General features: G+C 52.8%; 1 long non-coding RNA gene across 1 annotated transcript in view; it reads left to right on the top strand.

Annotated features, from left to right (window-relative positions):
* Positions 1-10,172: 10,172 nt before the first annotated feature.
* LOC103598976 overlaps positions 10,173-10,413 on the top strand; it is a 2,132-nt gene continuing 1,891 nt past the window's right edge. The window contains exon 1 of the long non-coding RNA XR_551253.1: positions 10,173-10,411. This is a non-coding gene — a long non-coding RNA (uncharacterized LOC103598976). The remainder of the gene's footprint in view (positions 10,412-10,413) is intronic.

Raw genomic sequence — 10,413 nt, 5'->3', positions numbered from 1 at the left:
GAATTTTACCATAATTTAAAAAAAGGGAAACATCAGATCATCTTTTCTCCTTGGTCAAGAAGTGGGATATTTTTCTAAGGGTCATGGGAAGCCGCTGGAAGGGAGATAACTATACACAGGCTGTTTTGTGCAATCACTCTGGCTGCCATGTGGAGAAAGAATGGCAGGGCAGTGGGAACAGACGCAGAGGACCGGCGAGGAGACCGGAAAGCCATCCTGGAGAGGGGGGTGGTAGCCACGGATGTGCTGAGAAGCGGGTGGATTCGGAGGGGTGGGGGAGGACAGTCGACAGGCAGACTGGGTGGGAAGGCAAGAGCCAGTGTCACTCGTGGGGTGACACCGGGAAGGCTCCCCAGCACGTGAGCTCATATTACATGCTCTGCATGTGCCAGAGAGATGACAAGGGGGCTTGGGGACCAGTCCGGTGGGAATTTAGAGAAAACCTGATCACATCGTCCCCAGGCTGGGCTGGTCAACTGAAGGCTTGGAAGGACTTCGAGACGTCCTCCTGCCCATTCTCCATCCTGTTTCCAGACAAGACAGACTCATCCCTCTCTCTAAACCCCATCTCCAAGAGAGAACGTGTTGGGGGATTCCAAGCCTTCCCCAGGTGTGCATCCATGTGAGGGGTCATCATGAAGCACCCTGTGAGAGGCTTCATCATTTCCAAAGCCTGGTCGTAGCTGCGACCCACTTGGTTGTCTTAGCATGCCCGAGCACTCGGCAGTTGAGGAAACTGAGTCTCAGAGAAGCATCGTGTCTCATCTGTGAAGACATGAGCAGCTCCTTTGAAGGCCAGTCCATCCTTGGCTTTACAGATGAGAGGAGTTGGAACAGGGAGTTCAGGGGAAGTGCCCAGATGAGGGGAGCCAGGCTGGGGGAACGTAGGGGTGAGGCAGGGTCCTCACTATAAAGTACGGGGGACCTTGGCAGCCATGAAGGGCCAGAGAGCATGTCCCTCTTTCCCTCCAAGCACAGGGCAGGGGTTTCTGAGCCCCACAGCTGCAGACTCCTCTCAAGAGAGGGCTGGAGACCATCCCAAAGCTGTGGCCCTGGACATTGCTACCTTCTGACAACCTGGAAGCCACTTCTCTCTCTCTCTCTCTCCCCCACAAACAGCCAAACTCAGGTGGCCTGGACAGATCAGGCTGCGATTTTCTTTGGGTGCCCACAGGACTGGCGCACTCACGAGTTTGGAGCATGCAGATGCAGAAACCCGAGGTGCTCCTAGATCTCTGAATCTCATCTCCTCCTTTTCGGGTGAGTCCAAGAATGCGTCGGGCGGCAGACAATTGGCGTCACAGCTGCAAACAGAGACTTCCAAGGCTGGGAGTAACTGAGAGTTCCTCTCATCCATCCTCTTGCCTTCAGGGGAGACTTCCGCCCTCCCCCAAGGACCATCCCAGCCAAGGGGAACGTTATCTTTCCCCCAAGAGCTCCCCAGCCCTCCCTCAGGCCTTCATTCCTGCGGGGAGCAACTTCCAGCCAAAGACCTCTTCCCAGGGACTGTAGACGTCTTCGGTTCTGCCTGCCTAAGCTTATCCTCCTCCTGACAGCTGCGCCCTGCAGGGAGCCTCCCCACCCCCTCTCTCAGCTTGTTGGTTGGGGTGGGGCTTACCTGAAGAGTGGCCTGTGGCCTGGGCCTGGCCAGTGACAGTACCACATTCCCCTGGTCTCAGGGTTGGTGGGCGTGTGACTGAAACAAAGCCAATCAGATGAAGTTCTGGGATTTTGTGGCAATAAGGGGGCAAGAGGTGCTCTCTTTCTGTTGGGGTTGCTGTGAGGGTGGAAGCCCGAAGCTGCCGTCATTTGGGGAGAGGCTGCCTGAGAATGGATCCAACACAGAGAAAAGCAGAGTGGAGGGCTGGAGAGAGATGGATTCCTGGAAGCCGCAGTTGGGTACCTGGATCCAGCCATGCCTGAAGCTAAAGACCCATGGACATTTTAGTTATGGGAGCCAATGAATTCCCCTTCCTGCTTAATAAGCCAGTTTGAGTTGGGTTTCTGCCATCTGCAAGGGAAGTGCACCAAGCTCACTCTAGGTCCTTTCTTCTGAGGCAAAGCCTTTGTCCTTTGGCTCTTGCCACAGTGGGGCTAGAGCATCTCTGGTTATGCCCTTAGCGGGCGATTCTTTCATCTCCTGAGCCTGCTGATCAATTGCTGCTCAACACCTGTGTCTCCACTTGGTCTCGCCATGTTCCTCTCTGTTTTCTCCTTGGTTAAATGTTATTCAGAATTCTTTCTAATACATGTGAGAGAAGCCCACACGACATCAGCTTGAGCAAAAACGGGAACTTGGTGGCTTAGAAAGTGGCCCTGCTCGCCATGTTCCTCTCTGTTTTCTCCTTGGTTAAATGTTATTCAGAATTCTTTCTAATACACGTGAGAGAAGCCCACACGACATCAGCTTGAGCAAAAACGGGAACTTGGTGGCTTAGAAAGTGGCCCTGAGGAGCCTGGGGGGCTGGAACCAGGACTCAGGGTCACCAGGATTTTCTGTCCATTGCTCACCTGTGCTTGTCTCTGCTTCCCTTTGGGGCTGGCCTCATTCTATCTCTTCTGTGGGGCAGGGAGCTTGGCCACCATCAGCCCAGCTTGGCAACCCCAGTCCAAAACAAAAGAGCTGCCTTCTCCTGGGATCATACATCAGTCCCAAGGAAGGGCTGAGTGACCTTGTTAGGGTCATGTGTCCACCCTTGGGCCGAGCACTGCTGCCAGGGAAATGGGTGGGGGTGGGGGGACAATTATTGACTGAATCTGGTTATGTGGGTGGGGCACTGAGTTTCTGTAATTGACAGAATCACATAGGGGAGAAAGGGCAAAGGGGACTGGGTGGCTGGTATTGGACAAAGGATGGGCAATGAGGGATGCCAGACAGAGAAGATCACAAGATGTCCACCTCAGGCATCACTACCAGCAGCACCAGCGCTATCTGCCAACATTTCTTGAATCCCTGGTATGGGCCAGGCTCCATGAGGAAACCATCCATCATCTGTCCGTCCATCCATCCAACCATCCATTTATCCATCTAGCACCGACTCTGCATGGGCCCTGAGCCTGAGACACAATGGTAAGAGCATTTGACAAGCCATTACATTCCCCTGGGACAAGAGCACTGATAGGGAAGTGTAAGGTACTCAGAGCACTGTTGGCTACTGTAGTCTTGGCAGGGTGGTCAGGGAGGGCTTTCAGGAGGAAGTGACAGCTAAGTGGAGACCTAAGGAAGAGCAGGAGGTAACCAGGTGAAGAACAAGAGGAGGTTGCAGGAGAGGCAATACTTGGAAGGCAGGAATTTCTGCTCTCAGGGAGCTCATGGTGACGTGGGGAGACAGGACATGAGCCCTTCATGTGTCTCTAGCTGGGTGCCAGAGGATTTGGAGGTGAGGCAGCCACAGCCCCTGGGGAAGCAGGTGTGGGGTATGGGAAGTGGCAGAACAGGGCGAGAGCTTGCTTGGTCTGGAGGAGAGTGAGAGGCTCCTGGGAGAGGAGAAGCCTGCACCGGTTTTGACGGGGTGAGCTCACTAGGAGAAATAAAACCACAGGTCCCCAAGCCTCAGGCCTGGCGCTTCTTGCCCACTGTCTCTTTGGTCTGGAGGAGAGTGAGAGGCTCCTGGGAGAGGAGAAGCCTGCACCGGTTTTGACGGGGCGAGCTCACTAGGAGAAATAAAACCACAGGTCCCCAAGCCTCAGGCCTGGCGCTTCTTGCCCACTGTCTCCGTAACCACCAGTCTGCGTGTGTCCCAAACAGCATCGTCTTGACTGCCTCTCACCCTGGAGAAGCTTCTCACACCAACGTCCTTGCTTAGGGTCAGTCTTGTCCTCTCTGCTGTGCTTAGGTGAAGACATAGGAGGAAATGTCACAGATGACGGCGAAAAGGAAGGTAAGTAGACCTCCTAGGTAGGGAGATGGGGATTGGTCAGGATTTGAGGTCAGGAGATGAGATTGAGGTCCTAGTTCAGCCACTGACTCACCAAATGACCTTGGACAAGTCCCCATCACTCTCTGGGCCTCAGCTGATCTTTCCATTTGGATGAAAGGGGCATATAGGCCTTGACAAGGCACCATTCCAGTTCTGACATGTTGAGATTCCTGGGCCTCCAGCCCCTGCGCTGACGACTGGGAGGGGACAGTGGAGGTGAGGCTGCTTGGGGCTCCTGGCTCTCGGCCACGCCGCCTGTAGCCTACAGGTCGTGAGTCATCTTCCAGGCAGTGGGTGACCTCTCCATACCCCTGTCTCCCCCAAGCCCTGTGACCCTGGGCAGTGTGCAGAGCCAGGCCGTCCCGGGTGGGCAGAACAGTGGAAATCACAATATTGACCCAGCGCACAGGAAGTGGGGAGGACAGGCCGCCGGGGTTCCCGGCCCGGGGGAGACAGCTCGCTGAGTGATGAGCTCAGAGCCAAGCTCTTCCTCCCTCCTGGGTCACCACACGGCTGCCGCCCGCCAGGACCATTCCTCCCGGCTCCAGGGCTCCTTCCCCGGACCTCCCTCCTGCACATTCTCCCAGCCCAGGCCTGGGAGGGGAGCTGCTGGGGAGCTGTGAGGCCTCAGTCCCTCTTGGGCCCTGACTCCCTGCAGGCAAGGCACAGGATCCCCTGTGCTTCTCGGCTTCTGTGCAGCCAAAACTGGAACTGTACCCTCCCAGGCTGCCAGCCTTTGGAATAGTCCTGCCTCCCATTTAACAGATGGGGAAACTGAGGCTCAGAAAGTTACTCGGCCAGTTATATCAGAGCCAGGATTCACACTTGGATCTGTCTTATCCAGGCCAATGCTGTGTCCGCTCCCGATGAGTGAGTTATCATTGGCCGTGATAATGGCACGACTAATACACAGCTCACTGAGCCAAGCACTAGATCTTGCTCAGTCCCCTCAACTGCCCTATGAGGAGTTCAGTTACTAACCTGACTTTGCACATGAGGAAAGTAAGGCTCAGAGGAGGTGAAATAAGTTTCCCAAGGACACAGCCAACAAGCAGCAGAGCTGGGACTTGAACTGAGTGCCTTTGCCTGATCCCAAAGCTCATGCTTCGTCTGTCCCACAAGCCATGCAGCAGGAGGTGTCTGTCCTGGAAGGTCTGCTCCAATGCTACTCTCTCCATCCCCATCAAGCCTCAGGACCACATTACGGATCTGTGTTCCCATGGATACTTGAATTTAAAAGGGGCTTCTTAGGGGCACCCTAGCCCAAAGCCTTGCTCTACAATGGGAGATTCTCAGTCGGTATTGCTTGTGGGGCTGGGCCATAGGATTTGGAGATAGCCACCCACCCTGCTGATGGTCTAGCTGGACCAGGAAGTGTTGTTGAGTGGTAAGCAACCTCTGGGGGAGGTGGTGAGTTGGAGCAGATGTATTCCTGGGCTTGGAGTTGGGGACCCAGAGCCCCCTCCCTGCCCTCCCAGGATCTTGGTCTCCTCATCCATAGAGAGAAGGGCTCAGGGCCTAATTGAAGAGTCTATGCCCTGATGCCAGAAAGTTAGTGGAGGTTTTGGCTCCTGTTACTTCCAGCACCCTTCCCATGAGCTGGGTGTGGATGGGGACAGGGCTTACACGTGCTGTCATTGGGCTCTGCTTGAGTTTTATACCCAGGACTTGCTCTGTAGGGAGTCACCAATCAAAACCTGCCAATGTGCTTATTCTAGGGCTGCTATTGAGGGTGTTTTCTGATTCATCACAGAGCCCTGTTATGAGGAACCACAGGAAAAATTCACTCGGTATTCAGTATAGGCAATTTGCATGAAGTTTGAGAAATGTATGCTTTTATATCATGGACATCTATTTTGCGCATGTGTGTACACATGTGCATATATGCATTCTTGCCTGATTATTTACATCTTTGTTTTGTCCACCATGAGCTCAAGGCTAAAACTGTGACACACAGCAGTGCAGGACTTCTTGATCCAGTTTACCTCCTCTGCCCCTCCACCGGCTCTAAATTATAATAATTATCATTTATTGGGCACCTCTGTGCAGCAGGTAAGATACAACCCTGTACTGGTTTCCTCATTTCCTTTGCACCAAGGTGGAAACTGACTTTCAGGACAGGGACAAGGTACATCACAGATCCCATTGCTTAGTGATGTCTGCTATAGGCACAGGAAGGGAAGTATTGGGGTGTATGCCTCATAGTTGCCTGTCCTCATTCATACAATGCATAATATTGTATGTGTTCATATTTTCTATTTAACCATACATAGTTTCATAAGCTGTCTTTAAACTTTTATGGAATAAGACTTTGCATAAAAAATGATAACTCATTACAAATAATTATCAGGTGCTTTAATATAGGTTATATTACTGTGTCCTCACCATATCTCTGTAGGAGAAAATGGGTGGGTCATTACAGAGGCAGAAACTCAGGTTCAGAGTCAGGACCATCGCTAGCCCATAGGGCACCTTTGCATGTATTAAAAAAATGTGCCCTCTGGGCGATCATGGCTTGGTGAGCAGAGCACAGGATGGATTTTAGCCCCATCCACCTCCTCACCCCAGGTGCCCTTGTTCCGTGCACAACCTGAATGACCACACACAGCGGCCCTATCAGTGTCTTGCCAAATCAGTTATATCCTCCACTCCAAATCCAGTGATCGTTTTACTGCACATGGCTCATAAGATGGATTTTAGCCCCATCCACCTCCTCACCCCAGGTGCCCTTGTTCCGTGCACAACCTGAACGACCACACACAGCGGCCCTATCAGTGTCTTGCCAAATCAGTTATATCCTCCACTCCAAATCCAGTGATTGTTTTACTGCACATGGCTCATAGACTACTTTCTGGGTCTCGGACACCTATTCAGGCTCCAGGATAGATGGCATATGGTCTTAGCCGAAGCGAGGAGGTGGAAGAAAGAGCAGCATAAACCACTCAGCCTATGTTTGTGCCACGAACAGGCAAGATCACTGCCGGTGACTGCTCTGGCCTGCCAGATTCCGATGAGGATCCCAGGCTATGAATAGTCCCAGTGAGGCCCCGCTGGACTCCCCCCATGCCTGGTCCTTGGCCTCCACCCCACGCTGACCACTGGAAAAACAGGGGTGGGGCTTTCTCCTTGGCACCCCCGTCCTGCACGTTTCTTCCCGCTAGCTTTCCGCCCAGGATTACCGCTGAGGTCGGGCTTCTGCACACTGCTGTCACTCGGGCCCCCACACGGGATGCTTGAAAAACATCTCTCTGAAAGCAGAGAAAGTGTGAGCCGTCAAGAAGGAGGGTGTGGAAGGAGAGAGGTCCTCGGAGGAGGGGAAATTTACAGCGTTTGTTTGGCCAGTGCTAAGGACATCGTGAGGCCTGCATAAAATGCCTTCCGGAGGTGAGCACAGGTATTTTACTGCCTAATATCAGATGTCAGCACTTCAGCACCCTTGGAGATTGTCTCCACCACCCCCCTCTTTTGATGATGGGGAAACTGAGCCCTAAGATGGAAATTGACTTGCCTAAACCCATATGGCTGAGCAAGATACCCCACTACCAAGTGTGGAGGCACTGAGTGTGTCCTCTGGGCTTCATGTCAGGGGGCACTGGTGGCTGCTCAGTTCGGCTCCACTAGCCACCAGCCTGCTATGTGCCAGGTGCTTCCCCAGATCCTTTGCCATTGTCTGTTGAGGACCACGTTTTGCAAATGAAAAAACTAAGGGTCAGAGAGCCTGGCTCACCTGCTGGAGGTCTTTCTCCACACCATGGCGAAGGAGAAAGCAAATGTCACAGTTAGGCATACAGCCTCAGGAGTCCAACAGTCTGGGTTCTGTTAATACCAGCACTGGCTCTGTGACCTTAGCCAAGTTACTTTGCCTCTCTGAGCCCTCAGTTTCCTCACCTGTAAGATGGGAGTGATAATTAGAAAGCTGCTATGAAGATCCAGTAAGACAGAGCACGGGAGACACTTAGCACAGTCTTGGGGTATATTTACGCTCAGTAAATTGTAGTGCCAATGTCAGTACGATTATCACTGTCAACATTATGAGGGGGTAGAGCAGACGTTTATTGAGTTGGCTGCAGGCACCCACCTTCTAGATTCCTTGGGGCAAATGGCCCTGCCTTCGTGTGTCATCTTCGTGATGATAGTGGCAGTGGGGGGTAATTCTAGGTGCTCCTCTCCCTGTACCTGAATAGAGGAGCCACAGCCATCCTCTCACTCCCAGTACAGCACACGACCCCGACTTGACCAGCTGCCTGTTGTCTGCTGAGTCTTTGAGTCTTGAGTGGTGTCCCAAGGTGAGAAGGAACAAAGGTTGGGGATTCGTTGCTGTTGTTATGGTTGTAGCAACATCCTGATCTGCCTTTTCCTGTGACCAGATGCTCATTTTCGTATCCATCCAGTGGCTATCCTGGGAGATCCACTCCGTGCCAGGCACTGGGCTGGGGGCCAGGACACAAAGGTGCCCTTGACCAGGAGAGTCCTTGCTCCCCTCATTCCAAGGCTTCTGGAGCCTTCCTGGGACCTGCCTCTCCTGAGCTCATGTCTCCAGCCTCCTGTTGGTTCAGAGAGTCCCTGCTCTTCTTCTAGTGCCTTCCCCTCTGCTTATGGCAGCTGGAGCTGACTTGGCTGCTTGGAATGAGAGAGCCTCAGCTATTTCCAGGCAGCGGTGGGCTTGAACTTCAAGCTTCTCTGCCTCTCAAGCCTGAGCTCTTTTCCGGGCATCTCCCTGCCTTCTAGTACCCACAGGAATCCTGATGCTCAAGCCCTGGGGACCCTAAGACCGACCTGGGTAGGACCAACCAAGTCACAGAATGTGTCTGAGAAGAACCAGGGTATGAGCAGTTTTGTGGCTTTGAAATGCCATAGACTTGCCCAACAGCAATGGTTTTCAAACTCCATCCCTTTGAGCTGTGGTGTTCTCACAGGTACCTCAGGGGTTGACGGGATTTGCAAGGGTTCAGGGGGCAGTTGAGTGCCAGGGTCCCCACAGCACCACTACCATGCCTGTCTAATCAGAGTGGCTCTATTTAGTGCAGTAGTTTAGATGCATGGGCTCTGGATTAGTGCTGCCCGAATCCCATCTCCACCGCTTATAAGCTGATGACCTTGGATAAGTCACTTATCACTCCATGCCTCAGTTTCCTAATCTGTAAAGCAGGAATGATGATACCTCGGGACGTGGCTGTGAGGACTGAAGGAATGTGTGCTGCAAAACGCTTAGAAGAGCACCGGCCCACGGTGAGTCTTCAATAATACTAGCTACTGGTCTACCTAATTCACGTATTAGCATTCAGTGGAATATTCCACAGGGAAAAAAAAAATCCTTTTGTTGCTAATGAAATGGTTGAAGATATCTGCCCCACAGCATTCACTTGGCCGTGACCCCCTGCACTTGCCTGGCTCTAGTGTCCTTCTCCAGGACAGTTCTCCTCCGAGGGATAACTTTCCAGCTCTAAAAACCCACTTCGGATTTGTGTGAGGAGTCACTCGTCACAGATGTTTCATCCTGGGCCATTTTGGGACATCTGGCCATGTGGTGAGCTTGGAGAAGCAGGTGGTAGTTGCCCCTGCTCTGGTGCTGAGCTGCCTGGGCAGTGAGAATCTGTTCTCCCCTGAAAGGTGGACCTTTAGTGCAGGCACCTTGGCTTTGCTGGGCCTAGCTTCTCCTTGGCTCTGGGCTCTGCTCCCTTCCTGAGAGGCAGGGGACCCTCCTCCAAACCTTCCCAGGGAGAGTAAGACTGTGTTGCTGGCCCTTTCCAGGAGAGGCACCTCCCCCGGTTTGTCTTGAGGAGGAGGATTTGGACATTGGCTCTCAGCAGATAGAGAGCAATCCAGCCCCTGATGTCCTCAAAACTTCCCCTTTCTCTCTTTGTCCAGAAATTGTGGCCAGGGGCTCCCGCAGGTGGGTTAGGACAGTGTCTGCCTGTGTCCACATAGGCCAAGCCTCTTGCACTGATGTCACTGAAGGTAGGACAATGAGGAGACCACAGCCAAATTTGTGTGGCAGGCTGAGGATCTCATCCTGGTCCCAAGCACCTTCCCCTTACTGGGCTTTCATTCCCTCCTGGGAAAGACTTATGCTTTGGGAAGCAGAGCCAACCCCTTGGCCTGTGCCACGTCCCAGGCCTGGTGCTGGGATGCAAAGAAGCAACCCCAGGTCCCCACCCTCAAGGATTCAAGTCGAGTGGACGATCTGATGTGTTACAATGTCCCTGCAAGGACGATGGCATGGGCTGGAGAGCACAGACACTGTATAGAAGAATGACAACTATATAATTTCCAAACATGGTGAGGAAGGGAGAGAAGATGGGGACATGGGAGAGAAAATGGGGACATGGAAGAGAAATTCTCACCTTCAATGATGAGGAGTCATTGTCTAAAGTTGACACATGAAGAAATGGAAGTGTGAGTGTGTTGTGTGTGGATATGGAGGAAACGGCCAGAAGAACCACAGCAAAAAGTAATGATATCAATACTACTGAGTGTTCACCATGGACCAGGT

Source organism: Galeopterus variegatus, unplaced genomic scaffold (genome assembly GCF_000696425.1).
Source record: "Galeopterus variegatus unplaced genomic scaffold, G_variegatus-3.0.2 Scaffold2813, whole genome shotgun sequence".
NCBI classification, from domain to species: domain Eukaryota; kingdom Metazoa; phylum Chordata; class Mammalia; order Dermoptera; family Cynocephalidae; genus Galeopterus; species Galeopterus variegatus.
The sequence above is the reverse complement of the archived record's forward strand: the minus strand, read 5'-3'. Positions and strand labels throughout refer to the sequence as shown.